Source organism: Passer montanus, unplaced genomic scaffold, assembly GCF_014805655.1.
Source record: "Passer montanus isolate IOZ18808 unplaced genomic scaffold, ASM1480565v1 scaffold86, whole genome shotgun sequence".
In the NCBI taxonomy this organism is placed as follows: Eukaryota; Metazoa; Chordata; class Aves; order Passeriformes; family Passeridae; genus Passer; species Passer montanus.
Window position 1 is genome coordinate 45,864 of NW_024373923.1, and position 14,542 is coordinate 60,405.

Consider the following 14,542-nt stretch of genomic DNA (forward strand, 5'->3'; position numbering starts at 1 on the left):
AGCGGGGAAGGGGATGCGGGTGTGTGTGTGTGTGCTGCGCGGGTGTGCGAGCACCGGGCCCATCAGGAGAAGGGGGTGTTTTCCCTCCGCCTTCCCTTCGCCCTCCCCCGGCCGGCGCGGGGCGGCGCGGGGGGAGCGGAGCGGAGCGGGGCGGGCGCCGCAGCCCCGCAGCCCGCGGAGCCCCGGCACCCGCTCCGGAGCCCAGGGAGAGCAGGGATAAAGGGAAGCTTCCTCGCCGCCGCCAAGCAGCCCTTTTCTCCTGGCGGGGCTTTGCTCTTTTTTCTTTCTTTTATTCTTTTTTTTTTTTTTTTTGCTTTTTTCCCCCCCTCCCTTTTTCCTTTTTTTTTTTTTTTTTTTTTTTGCTTTTTTCCCCCCCTCCCTTTTTCCTTTTTTTTTTTTTTTTTTTTTTTGCTTTTTTCCCCCCCTCCCTTTTTCCTTTTTTTTTTTTTTTTTTTTTTTCTTCTTCTTTTTCCCCCCCTCTCCTTTTTCCTTTTTTTCTTCTTTTTTTTTTTTTTTAAATATTTTTGAAACTCCTCGCCGGGAAAAGCAAAACCGAAAACGCTTCCCCGCAACCTCGCCCCCCTGCAAAAAGGCTCCCAACCAACCAACAACAACAAGCAGAGAGCAAAAGAGCCCCGGCTCCAAAAAAAAATTTTTAAAAGAAGGAAAAGAAAAGAAAAAGCGAGAGAGCTGGAGACCAGCTCCATCGATTTCAAATCCAGGATTTTATCCAGTGCATTGAGGGGCTTCTCTTTTTTTTTCGGTCTCTTTTTTTTTTTTTTTTTTTTTTTTTCCTTCTTACCCCCTCCTCCTTTCTTTCACCCCCCGCCCTCCTGTCCCCCCCTTCTCCTCCTACTCACCCCCCTTTTTTCCTTTTCATTTTATTTTGGATCCTGCTAAAATTAGCCGGGACTGCTCTGGGTGTTGCGTGTTAATTTGATTTACTCCGGGATTCCGGCTTTCCAAGACGCCATTTTCCCCCCTTTCTCGCTCTATCTCGTTCTATTTATCCCTCTCTATCTATCTTTTATCTCTCGAGCTGTCTCTCCGTCTGTCTGTCCGTCCATCTCCCTCTCCCCGGTGCCTTCCTCCTCCCCCCGCCCTCCTCCCTCTGCGCTCTGCGTGCGCTGCGCGGCCGGGCGCTCCCCTCATCCCCATCTGACAGATGAACACCGCCATGGGTTTGCCGCAACACAAGCAAAAGCACCTTTGGGGGCTGTGGCGAGGGATTGAAACCGGGATCTAAAAGAGAAGAGACAAGAAGGGGGGAAATCCGAGGAGGAGGAGGAGGAGGAGGAAGAAAGAAGAAGAAGAGGAAGCTGCTAAGAAGCCCCCGCTGCCGTTTTGGGGATATGGGTTAGTAAATGCGGGGGGAAAAAAATAATATCGGAGGCATCGAGGAAAGGTCTGCCTTGATGATCGGAATTGCAGGAGGATCGTACGCCTCTCTCCTGTTCCTTCACCCCCTTTCTTCTTTTTTTTTTTTTTTTTCCATTTTCCCCCCCTTCTGCATGCAAAAGTTAATGTCGTCCCTTTTTTTTTTTTTTTTTTTTTTTTTTTTCCTCCTTCCCTCCTCTCTGTTGTGACTTTGCAATGGCGCGGAAAAGGATTTTATTTTTTTTTTTTTTTGGGGAGGGGGGAAATATTTCTCCTCTATGCGTTGCATGCGAACCCTCCTCCTCCCCATCCCCTCCGACCCCTTCCCTCCCCATGCTTTGTGCCTGTTTGGGAGCATGTGTGCGTGCCTGTGTGTGGTTGCCGTGGGGTGGGGGGTACCGCTGGTGTGTGTAAGACCGGGAAAGGGGCTGGAATTTTTTTCAGGAGTTTGAATAATGTATTTATTTCCCCCCCCAACACCCACACCCCCGCCATATACCCCCTCTCCCGGCGCCCGCGTTGGTAGCCTGCATGTGTTTATATGTGTAGGTGGCAGCTATGTGTGTGCCTGTGGAAATTGGGGAATGGTGGTGGGGGGGACGCGCCCCCCCCCCCCGGCTTCGTAAATTGCAGGTTAAGTGGAGCTAGAGAGCAGCGCTGTAACCTTCTGGGGATTTGTGTGAGTGTGTGTGTGTGTGAGTGAGTGTGAGTGCGTGCGAGCGTGTGCGCGGGGCTCCGCGGGTGAACCGCGGGGCGCCGCTGCCCCGGGGCGGCCCCGCCGTGTTTTGACATTGGGAAGGACACGCAGCCCCGAAAAAGCTGCGATTTCGGGGGACGAGCGAAGTGGGAGGACGCTGTGTGTGTGTGTGGGGGGGTGATTAGCAAAGCGGGACACCCCCGGCCCCGCCACCACCCCCACCCCGCTCGGTGGCTGCATAATGGTTCTTAATTAAGCCGCTGATTGGGGACCCCGGTGGCCCCTTGTGCCCCCACAAGGGGTGGCAGCGGAGTTCAGGCTGAGCACCGCCGGTGTCGCCGGGCTGCGGGGTGCTTCTGGGGAAGAGGGGGTGACACGCAGCCCGCAGCCTCGGGCGGCTATTGTCACCCCAGCCCTGGCGCAAGGCTCCTGCCCGGCGCCGGGCGCTCGCACTCGCACTCACGCCCCTTCCTCGCCGGCTTTCCCCGCAGGGCAAGGGGAATTCGGGTCCCCCGCACCCCTTACTGAATGCCCGGTGTGCCAGTGTGAGTGTGTCAGCGGGAGCGCGTCCGTGTGTTCGCATCCCAACATCCCACCGCCCCACCGGGCACGGCGCTCCCCGCGCTGCCCCTGCCTGCTGCACTTATGTCTCCAAAAGGCAGTTGAGAGAAGGATTTCCGATTCGTTTCCGCTTCAAATAAACGGCCCCGATAATCCCGGGCCTGACGCCTGATGCTCAAAAGGCACTTGGCCGCCGGGAGCCCAGCCCGGGGAGGCGGGGGGGACGCAGGGCACACCCGACTCGGGCACCCCCAGTGGGCAGGTCCCCCTGGCCTCGGGAGGGGTGATGAGAGGGGCTTGGTGCGTGGGGGATGCGAGGGGAGTACCCACCCATTCCGGTACCGAGGGGTGGCGGTGTCCCCGCGGCTGCCGTGAGCCGGGCTAACCCAGCCGGGCTCTGCGAGGAGGGCGAGGATGAAGGGAGGAGGGCAGGGGAGCCTGGCAGGCTGTTTCCGCCGGTGCACAGAGGTGTTTCATGAGCCTGGCCCCGCTCTGGGGTGGGGGAGACCCTCCGTGTGTCCTCCTACGTCCGTCTGTCTCACGGCAAAGGATGCAGAGGAGTGGGGAGAGGAGAGGGCAGAACCGGTCAGTGCTCCGCTGTCAGGGAGAGCATCTGAGCCTCCCGGTGTGCATGGAATTGTTCCAGGAGGAAAGGGCTGCTGGCAAATCCAGTCCTGTGTGGAGTATTATGGGCCCAAACGGGAACGATTACTGGTTTGAAAGCCCCTGCATGCAGGATTGACTTGGTGCAGGCTACAGAAATGGTATTATCAGGTGTCTAGAGACAGGTAGTGACAGCATGAACCTGAGGAAACAAGTGGACCCTCTGTTGTGGACAGCAAAATAATATTTTTATCAGGGAATAATAGAATCACAGAATGTTTTGGTTGGAAGGGATGTTAAAGCTCATCTCATTCCAGCCCCATTTTCCCTCAAGGCAGGGACACCTTCCCCTAGACCAGGCTGCTCCAAGCCCCATCCAGCCTGGCCCTGAACACTTCCAGGGACTGGACACATTGATGGGAAAACGTGCAAGTGTCTGTTTCATGCACAGCTTTCTGCACTTCCTCAGCCTTTGCTGAGATTACACCCCTCATCAGAAGCTCCTTCCACTCAAAGGAGAAACTTTTTTTCCATCTCCATTTGTTTTTTAGCTGAAAGGAGAAAAAAAAACCCATCCACACAATGGTCTTGTACTTTAATCTGTGCTCTTAGCTCAGAAGGGTTATGTAAAAATAGGGAAAAAAACAAAAGCAGAAACACTCAGTGAATGGAGACTTCTCTTCCATCTCTTATTGGCTTCAACTTTTTTTTTTTTAAACTTCTCAGACTCAAAGTTTTAATTGAAACCAGAAGTCTATTGAGAAGTAACTGAGCCAAGAAAACCTCTGTTTTCTCTGCAACTAGGGATGGGGAATAAATAATTTTTAGCTGATGTTATTTCAAGTCGTTTGAGCTTTTTGATTCCTGCCAAAAAGCCCAGCATAGATTATTAACACATTATCATTTCAGGAGGACGCACTTTTTGAAATGCTATAAAATGGTGTGTTAGGTTTGTGCAGAGCCATAAACTATGTTGGTTGTTGGCAAACAAAAGAAACAGTGGCCATGATTTATTATTAATAATGATCATAACTGAGCTATTTAGCTTGATTTGATATATACTGGTTTCTCTACTGAGGTTGCTCTGTATTGTTTTTAATAATATTGTACTTTGATTAAGTTGGGAACTGTTCTTGTTTAACAACTGCTATTGCCGTGTGCTTAATTAACTCAAGGAATTAAATGTTCAAAAAGGTGCAACCATAATTTTTTGGCTTCAGATGCTGCTTAATCTCCTCTTCTGCTCTTTCTTGACCCATCCTTTGAGCAGCTTTTCCCTACCACACACATCTCTTAGGTGCAAGTGCCAATTTACCAACAGGACTCTTGTTTTCCATTACCAGATTTGCCTAATCCCAGTCTCAGTGACTTTTTTCCCTCTCAGTAGGGCTCAATTGCTCACACATAATCTTTCCCTTCTGTTTTCTTTCCCCTTTGGACAACACCCTCCAGGACTGAAAAACTCTTGCCTTGTGCCCTGAGACTTGCAATTACACAGCAATTTTGACTCTTGACCTAACTAGTAGCAAGAAAGGCTATTGTCTAATGAACCACGTAAAAACAGTTCTGGGATCCAACAGATTGCTGTGATGGAAATGAAAGATGTCCCAGTGAACTGATGACTGATTTGTTTAACCATACGCCTAGGTGGTTTTCCTTGCTCTCCATTAAGTACCCATCTCTGGAATATCTGGGATCTGTGGGTCTGTGGCAATGCTGAAGGGCAGAATTAATATAACTGCCAAAATGCCTTCCATGAAGCATGGAGGGACAGATTTTAAGCTGTGTCCAGAACATCCAGCACCATTTTTGCCTATCATAGCATGCAGGCATGCAGGGTTTTAGATTTTTAAGTGCTGCATACTTACACGTATGCTTCTGGTGATGAGATGAGGGCAGCAAATCTGTGTGTAAAAACCATAGATTTGTGTTGGAAGGGAGTTTAAACTCATCTCATTCCATCACCTTTCATTATCCCAGGCTTCTCCAAGCCCTATCCAATCTGGCCTTGAACTCCCCCAAGGATGGGGCAGCCACAGCTCCAGTGGGAAACCTGTGCCAGGGCCTCACCACCCTCACAGGGAGGAATATTTTTCTAATATAGGTGACCTATAAAATAGTAAGTAGGGAGAGGAAATCCATGGTAAGGTCTAGCCTTATTGCTGGAAAGTCCAGGAATCCTTAGGGCAGCATAAACACAAAGTTTAGAGCTGGTCCAAAGAGAGGAAGGTGAGACTCTGTGGGAGAACCTTAGTGGAGAAGGTTCCCAGTGTTTTGCTGCAGGGCTTGTGGTTTCTACTGGGACTGGTTTTGCTGCTATTGTAGGTTCTGTTAGCATTACTTTCTTTCCAGCTTGAGAGAAAAAAGCTCCCTTTCCCGTTATCCTTGCTGAGGAAATAAAATGACTTACACTTTTAGGAAATTGTCACCTTGATTAAAGATGGACTTCAAAATCCCTCAACTCAGTGTTCGAGCCTAGGGGGACTGTCAGATCTGAAAGCAATTTGCAAACATTGGATATTGGGACTCCTTTTTCCTTCTGATATAGACATGAAATCAGTTTGCAAGTGTGTGTGGTTAGCTGCACTTGGAGACTGTTTCTTTCTCCTCCTGATGAGAAGGCTTCACCTGATGTGCCTTCAAAAGTTCCTTGCATTTTTGGACCTGTTTAGATAGGTCTGCTGGATGCTGGAAACAAGCACAGCTCTGCAACAGGCACCTGGATTCTGAATTCACATTTGACTGGTTGTAGAGAGTACAAATTTAAGGGAATGAACAGCTAGGGGAATAAAGGAAGACAAAATATTTTTTTAATTGAATAAAATCAGTCAGAGAATCTTTCAGAGCTGAAGAAATTAGTGAAGGAAGTAGCTAATTTCTATTTATTAGCTCTTGAGAAAGAGCAAGGTTAGGAGCTATTTTGTCCTTTTGAAGCAGGATTTAGTTTGGAGGACAAAATTGTCCAAATGCAATTATAAGCTTTTCCATAAGGTTTGGGATGACTGGCATGAAAAGAAACCTTCTGACCTTATTTAATTTAGGGTTTTGTTGTCTTTTATATCTCTTCAAAAGACCAATCAGAAACTTTGAAGAGCAGGTGGCCAAAGAGGAAGGTGGCCAGGGAAATACTCTGGGAATATGTCTATATTGGTGCTGCTCACACATCCCTGGGTCAGGTTTGCTCTTGCTCATGAGCAGGCACTCTGGCGGGGCTTGTGCACTTTCCATCCAGCATGGGGGTTTTTCAGGGAATACAGGAGTTGTGCAGGTGGTGAGGATGAGTTACCTTTCCTGGGTGGGGCTGCTGAGTCTGAATGTGCATTTTTGAATGTGTGGAAAAGCCATGCAAGAGGAGGCCAATTTCCACACCAACCTGAGTCCATAAGGTGGTGACAAGGCTCTGACCTGCCCTGGTGAGCACCAGAGCACAAGGTGGCCCAAGGCTTGGCTCTGCAATATATTGGGAGGAGCTGGGATTGTGGCTAAATACTGTCACGGGGTGATTTATTCATCTTCTCAGTGCCTCTGAAAGAGGGAATTCCTGGTCCAGTAAGAGTTGCTGTGCAATCCTGGGCAGACAAATGCTCTGTGAGGATGGCAGCAATGGGAGCAAAGTTTCCTCTACAGTAGTATGGTACAACTTGTAGCAGTGCTTGGGTAAATCTTTCCAGAAGAATGTGTGGTAGGCAAGCATGGGGTAACCCAGGACTCACTCAAAGCCCTCAAAATTAGAGATGGGTTAAAGATCGGAAGCCTGAGGTTTTAAGTTACTTTGAAATTTTTGTTAGCCTTAACCTTTAAAACTGAGATGTACATGTATACAATGAATCATTCTCTTTCTGTCCTGGCATTTTAGCAGATGGAGAAGCCAGTTTTAAGATGGAAGGGAGGAAATGATGATACTCAAACCAGAGGTCAAGCTGCAAGGTGTTACAGGCACATCTTCCCTCTATATGAATCCACATATCCTGAATGTCCTACTGATGTGATTTCTAAGACTTGGACACTGGCCTAACTTCCCTCTGTGTTTCCAGACCCAGCATATTCTGGAGTGATGCTGTGATTCATGTTTACCTCTCCTCAAGACTCACTAAATACTTGGCTTTGGAGAATGTGGTGGGGTTTCCACTGAAACTCCTCTGAAATCCTATTAGCTACCTAGACAAGGAAACTCTTCCTGTAGGTTTTTTTTTTTTTTGGGGGGGGGGGTTTTCCTTTTCTTTCTCTCTCTCTAAAGCCTTGCTATGGAGCTCTACAGTGGGGATTCAATAGCATTTTATACTGGGAATAATTCTCTGCCCAATCCCTTAGTTTTTTTTCAGAAGGGATCAGAGACACAAAGATTAAATGGGGGAGTTCAGTAAGTGTTCAAACAGGTCTGTACACATGTAAAGTGCTGTAGCAGGCATCTGGGCAAAGTGTTACTATACATGTCCATTGTTCCTAAGGTTGCAAATCAGTTTAAAATATTAACCCATACATTTTCTTCCTTGTAATTTCCAAAAATCTTCAACTAATGGGCTAAAACATGGCATATTTTCTCTCTGTTTCATGACAGTTTTCTTCCTGAAAAATCGAGTAAGCCCCTCCAGCTATCAGTTTTGTTTTCAATAGATTCAGAAAAAAACTGAGAGTGGAAAAAGAAGACATTTTCCCTTTTTAAATTATTCTAACTGCATGCTTTTAAAGAGGACAGCAGTCTCTGTCTTATGGATGTAGGGCTTCTTGATGGCCTCTGTCATCTTTTGGTGTTTGAGTGAGACAAAAATTGGATGTCATGGTTTCTAATGCTTTGACAGATTGGAGTGTAGACATCCTGAAGTTAATGGTATTCTTGTAGTCTGTTGGCTTAAAGAGAAGGGCACTGGCCCAACAAATCCTGTTGGATAGGAGTCATAAATGGCTTTTTTTCATAGGTGTTGGTTACTTTAGATTAGAGTTGTGTGTCATAGGAGGTACTCACAGGAGCATGAGTCTGGCTCCTCCACATCTATCACCAGCATTGAAGAGAAATATGCTCTTAAAACATGCTGTCCTCTTGGTGTGGCTTTTAGGACAGAACATTTTCTGCATGCTCAGCTCAGCAAACAGACCTCCCAAAGCCCTTAAGGAAAGCCTTTGAAAAAAAAAAGTAATGTGAGTAAAAAATAAAATAACAATAAGGTGCAGTATGCTTCTAGGTAGGAACTGAGAACATATCCAAACCCACAGCCATCTCCAGATGGGGAGCAGCAGCACAGACAGCTCAGTTCAGGGTTCTCTTAGCCCATCACAGACAACAGACCAAACTTTGCTTGGCTGGGAGTTAAGTGAAGGATTCCAATTAAGGGACAGTAATCCATGGTTCATTGGTGAAGGGAGGTGGTGCCCATGACTGACTTGACATTGGATTCCTCTCCAAGTGTTGATCCCATCCCAAACTTTAACATCCTCATGGAGTCAGTGTTGGAAGTATTACAAGTGACAAAATGAGAGGAAATCGCCTCAAGTTGCTCCAGGGAAGGTTTAGATTAGATAACAGGAATAAATTGTTTCCTGGAGGGGTTGGTCAGCCATCAGAACAGGCTTCCCTGGGAAGTGTTAAAGTCACCATGCATGAAGTGATCAAAAAAATGTGTGGATGTGGCAGCTGGGGACATGGGGTGGCCTCGGAAGTGCTTGGGGAATGGTTGGAGTCTATGATTTTAGAAGGCTTTTCCAACTCGAATGAGTCTATGAGTCTATAGGAGTAATAATCCAAAGTGCTGGTCCTGCTTCAATAGGGATTTGAGTGGTGAATCTGGGGCTCCTGACCCTCTGTGCTGCCTTGGAGGGAGCCCGATGTGTGCAAAGAGCACAGTAAAGTAATTGAGCTGGAGAGGCCTTTCAGGCCTGTGGATACTCAGCAGGCTTTTATCTCCTTCTGACTCAACTTCACACAGCACTTCTGTAACCACTTCCTCTTCAGCCTCATTAGAGCTAAAGGTGCTCCTTCTCTTTGCCCACACCAGCTATCAGTTATCTTGCCTTTATTCCTAGCCTCTGGTCTTCCTCCTAGCATGCTCCCAACTAATGTTTTTGTGCCTCTTGATATCACTGTCCCAGCACTGTGGCCTGCTCTTTGTCCCGTGTGCATCCAGCTGCATCCGCTTGTGTCCTGTGCTGCTTTTTCCTCCTGATTTTTCCTCTTCTTCTTTTTCTCTTCTTCTTCTTCTTCTTCTTCTTCTTTGTCATCTTCTTCATCATCTTGTCTTCATCTTCTTTGTCTTTGTCTTCTTCTATCTATGAGGCTTTAAGGGAATTTCTTGTATTTCTGGCCCTGAGATTCTCTTTCCCCAAAAAAACCCTGATGTACTGTGCAGGACAAAGCACTCCCAATGCTTTTCTTTAGATACCCCAAATTATTGCTATTCTTCTTAGACACCCCTTTTTCTCACAGCCCCCTCTTGATGTTAAGGATGCTTGGTGTATTATACAGCAGCAAGCAGGACACCACTGCTTACTCAGCATGGAAACACACAGTGCAGTGTCCTGGATGGACAAAATCCAAACTTTCTTACTCCCAGCATCGTTTGAAGCATGCGGAATGGAATAACATGGGATGTGTCGTTTGTACAGACTCCAGACTGGGCACGGGATAGATCCTGGACTGAAGCCTTTTAGGTCCTCCTTGTGCCATCACTTATGGCTCTGAGGAATGGATGCTGAGCCAAGACATGGTGCATTCCCTATCAGATGTGTTGTTAGATTTTATTTATTCCTTTGTTTTTCCCAAAGGAAAAGGAAGCTGGTCTATTTGGCACATGTGCAAACAAAAATGAAATAATGGAGACGGGGGAAGGGGAGGAAAGGTGAAAGAAGGAGTTCTGTGGCAGCAGCAGTAAATAAAAACAAAACTTTCATTAATGATTCATGCAGAGAAATAATTTTCCACACATTTTGTGGTGCAGAGGGAAATGTTTGATCAGAGGGAGAAGAAGAGATTGTTGCCCTGCCATGATGGTATTAGAAGGAGGCTACTGTGTATGATGGCAGCTCTCCAAGAGCAGAGTCAATCTAGGAAAGTTTGGTAACACAGATGATGGAATTGTACAGGGGTTTGCTTTCTGTGGCTGATCTCTGAGCCAATAACCTTTCCCTAAATACCCATAAAACTTTCCATTTGTAGCCTGGAGTAGCTGCAGCTACCTCCAGGATGGTGTGCTTGGCAAGAGCTGGCTGGAATATAGTAAGTATTTAAGTCCCCTTCTGTGCACATTGACACTTCCTCCCAAAGAGTTTTATGGCTGTTGTTAATGGAATAAGTTTTATCCTTGCAGTGGCACACACCATGCTGCACCCAGCAGAGTGCTCAGGGTGGTCTCCTGGGTCATCCCAGGAGTCATCTCTGATTGTACATCACACTGAGAGTGATGATGATTGGTCTGGGAGCTCAACAACCTGGTGTTGATCTGACTTAGGCAAATTTACCAGCTTGACTTTTTGTGTTGTAATGAGCTGAGGCACAGCTGGCATCTCTTTCTGCTTTTCAGTGTCCTGGAGGCCTGACGTTCACAAGGAAAACGGGCAAAAACCACATGCCGGCTACAGATGTCATTAGGATCAAACACTACCCTTGATTTCCTAGACAAGTTATAAATGCCTGGAAGTGTTCCAGGCCAGGTTGGACTAGGGGTTGGAGCAACCTGGTCTAGTGGAAAGTGTTCCTGCCCATGGCAGGGGGCTGGAAAAAGATGATCACTAAGGTCCCTTCCAACACAAACCAAATTTTTTTGCCTACTTTGGAGGGAACAAATGGAAGGAGTTTGATCATTTTAGAGACCAGAAGCCTCTGTGAGAAGGTGTTTACAGGTCTGATGACTGCACTCCCTTTCCCAACACTCTGATACAGCTTTACGTTATGAGTGAGTAGATTTACAAAACCTTGGTAGAGTTCTCTGGCAGGAGCTTGTAAAAGTCCTTGGGCAGCATGATGGGCACCTCTCCTGCTCCTGCAGATGGGTGCTTTGCTACACTGGCCACAGCTGTACCTTGGGCAGTATTGCTTTTATTGTCCTTGTGATTTATGGCCGTGTCAGTTGTCTAATCATTCAGTTGGCCCTCCTGCAAGCCCTGCATGATAGTTAGTTACTTACATAGAAAGGTGACTATCTGATCTAATTATAAAGTCTCAAACCTAATTATGGAGTCAGAGATGATTCCATAATCTACTCTAAATGTGTCTATGTTGAGAAGACAGATACGTGTCTGTGTAATGTGCACACTTACATGTTTCTGCAATTACAGATATGCTTGGATTTTAATTTATTTCTGCCTCTTTGTCTTGGGCAGGATGTGTGCAGCTTCATCTGGCTGTGACAGGAATTTGGTTTACCACATCTTTTTTCCTCCAGTGTGACTTTTCCCAACTCCCTTTGCCATACTTGGACACACTGAGGCACAGCCATCAGTCAGTGTTGCTCAGGAGGTGCAAAGGGATGGTAGCTCTTTTGGACTCAGCACAATCTGATGGAAACAAGTGAAGATTATATTTCTGGCAACTGCCATTAACTCTTGCTCCTTGTTTCCATGTGGATAACCCATATCTGGAACAGCTGCATCTTGTAGAAAGTCCTCACATAATCCACGCAAAATCAGAGGCAGAGTTAGAAGGATTTGAACAAAAGCAGAGTTGGAGGCAGAGGGACCATGTGAATAGTAATCACCTTTCTTCTTCTAATTCACCCTATTAATGAATTACATACCTTAGTTAGGTAGACACAAGGGAGGTGACAGGGAGAGGGTGTTTCCTATGTGATCCATAATATGGACAGAAAATAACTGCCGCAGTCATTATTTGAGCTCCCTGCCAAAGTTGGGTTGCTCTTTCAGAGGATCATGCCCTCAGGAAGTACAAGAGGCTGTGGTCAAAAGCTGCCATAAATCTAGCTCCAGGGCTCTGAGCTGGGGATTAGATACAGTACTGGTACATGATACTGATCCAGCATAAATGCATACTGGTTCAAATTTGCTCAAAAAAATGGCAGTGATTTAATTTTATCCCAGAAGAATATGTATTGTATCATGTTATGCCACTTGTCTGCACTACTCTGGCTTTATGGCTTACAAGTTTTCCCATCCTCTGGAAGTGAATTTAAGTCATCACAAAGAAAATTTTAAGCCTCATATTGTGTGCTTGCCCATTCCACAGAAGTGTGATCAGATGCCTGTTCCTGATCAGCATCAAAGTCATGCTGCTGGCTATCTGGCAGTGCATGGACAGAGACCACAACCAAGCATGAAATTCCAATTTCTTTTTGCAAAACAATAAAGAAGGAATAGGCTGGGCCATTTTTGTACTCCAGTAGGGGTTAACTGGGTTCAGTGCAGATTGTCACATGCCAAGATGTTGGGTTTCTAAGACCCATGACAAACTCTGAAGTTCCACAGACACTGCTCAGAAAAGCATGTTTCTGACCAAAATTTGTCCTTGCTGTAACTTGGGTTGTCCATTGGCTTCTGGCCCAGAGGCAGCTGCATTTCCACAGTGTCATACATGACTGTGGAAGCAACCTGGGAGTCTTTGGAGTGAAAGGTGAAATCTCATCATTAAACACTGCTGCATAGTCTCCAGTGCTTTGTGGTGAATGGTTTTAGAAGGATGGAATGTAAAGAGTTCCGGGACTCCTAATATTTTGCGGAGATTAGGGATTTAATGAAATGTCCCATGGAAGAATGGAAGATCCAAAGGCAACCTGACAGACACAGACTTTGAAAAGTTCTGACCTCCACTCTGCATCCCCCATGAGCCTCAGACTTGTGCCTTAGTTTCCCCTCACTTGAACCTGAACAGACTTTTTTTCTTTTTCACCCATTCATTCTGGAGTCTATGAATGAAATTAAAGCAGTCTCAGTAGTTACAGTGGTATTAGTGTAGAAGGGATTTGGACAGCACCTCTTAATATTGCTTCCAACTCCCTGCTGGTATTCCTAGTGCTCAAGCAGTTCAGAGGAACTGCAGAAACACTGGGCAGCTGAGCCTGCCTTGTTTGTATGTGTCAAAACAGTGCTTGCTTGCTCTTAATATGGTTGCTGTCACACTCAGAATCACAGAATAACAGAGCCACTAGGGTTGGAAAAGACCTCCATGATATCAAGTCCAAGCTTAAGGCAAAGTACTCTTCCATTTCACAGAGAATCCCAAGCAGGTGGATTTCTTCTCCCTGCTATTGGCTCTCATCCCTGTTTTTATCCTCGGCAAATTTTCACCTTAATCCTTCATAGCTGTGGCATCTGAATACTCACAAACACCAGGTTGCCTGCCTGCTGGAGGCAGAAGAAAGGAGCATATTCAGAGTCCCTAACAGGAGACATCCAGTATGACCCAAATGGGGGTTTTGTACCTGAAGGTCTTTGCCTCCAGAAGAGTGTTTGAGGTGCCCAGAGGAGCTGATAATAAACGTGAGCACTGGTAACAAGGCTGAACAAGCAGCCGTTTTCTCAGTACTTATCAGAGGAAGTGTGAATCTTACCCTAATTAAGAGCTAATGCCAACTTCTGTGAAATTTATTGTCATTCACCTGTGAATTATCCTCCTCAAATTTAACTTGACTGCAGGAAGCCTGCTAGCAGTAACACTTTCCTCAGTGAGCTTAATTTGGATGGTAAAATGCCTCTGTAGCTGCTTATTGAACAGGACTTGATGCTGGTGAGCACTGGAGGTCTGGAATGACAGCCTGGGTCAGCACTTAGAAGTTCAGACATACCTCATGCCCTGGGTATTTAAAATAGAAATAGAGCTCTTCCAGCAACAGGCCAAGGAGGAATGGCTTTAAACCAACAGAGAGTTAGTTTAAATTGGATCTTGGGAAGAAATTCTTCCCTGTGAGGGTGGTGAAGCCCTGTCGGTTGCTGCCCCATCCCTGGAAGTGTTGGATGGGGCTTGGAGCAACCTGGGATAGTGTAAGGTGGCCCTGCCCACAGCAGGGGGGTGGAACGAGATGAGCTTTAGAGTCCCTTCCAACACAAACCATTCCATGATTCTTCTCACAGGCACTCTGGAGAGGAGAGGTTTCCAGTAGAGGTTACACATTCAGAGGCCTGAAGTGAGGTTTCTAATTAGTCAAAGCACAGGTAGCCTGCCCAAACTAGAAAGACGAGTATGATGTCCCTGCACCCAAGTCATTTAACTATTAACCCTGAAGGAGAGTAAGGAGATATCTAGAACAATGACCCAGTTAATTCTGGGTGCAGCACTTGAGTGCAGGGTTATTTGTTGCTACCTGTGGGTCTGGTGATATCATCTACACACTCTTGGCAGAACAGGAGGCCAGTATTTTTAAGTCG

General features: G+C 46.5%; 1 protein-coding gene across 2 annotated transcripts in view; it reads left to right on the top strand.

Moving 5' to 3' along the window:
• The first annotated feature begins 836 nt into the window (after positions 1 to 836).
• The window catches only part of SETBP1 (SET binding protein 1), a 267,483-nt gene continuing 253,777 nt past the window's right edge, over positions 837 to 14,542 (top strand). For both annotated transcript variants that reach the window (XM_039733312.1, XM_039733313.1), the window contains exon 1: positions 837 to 1,356. The gene's annotated coding sequence lies outside the window, so the exon portion shown is untranslated. The remainder of the gene's footprint in view (positions 1,357 to 14,542) is intronic.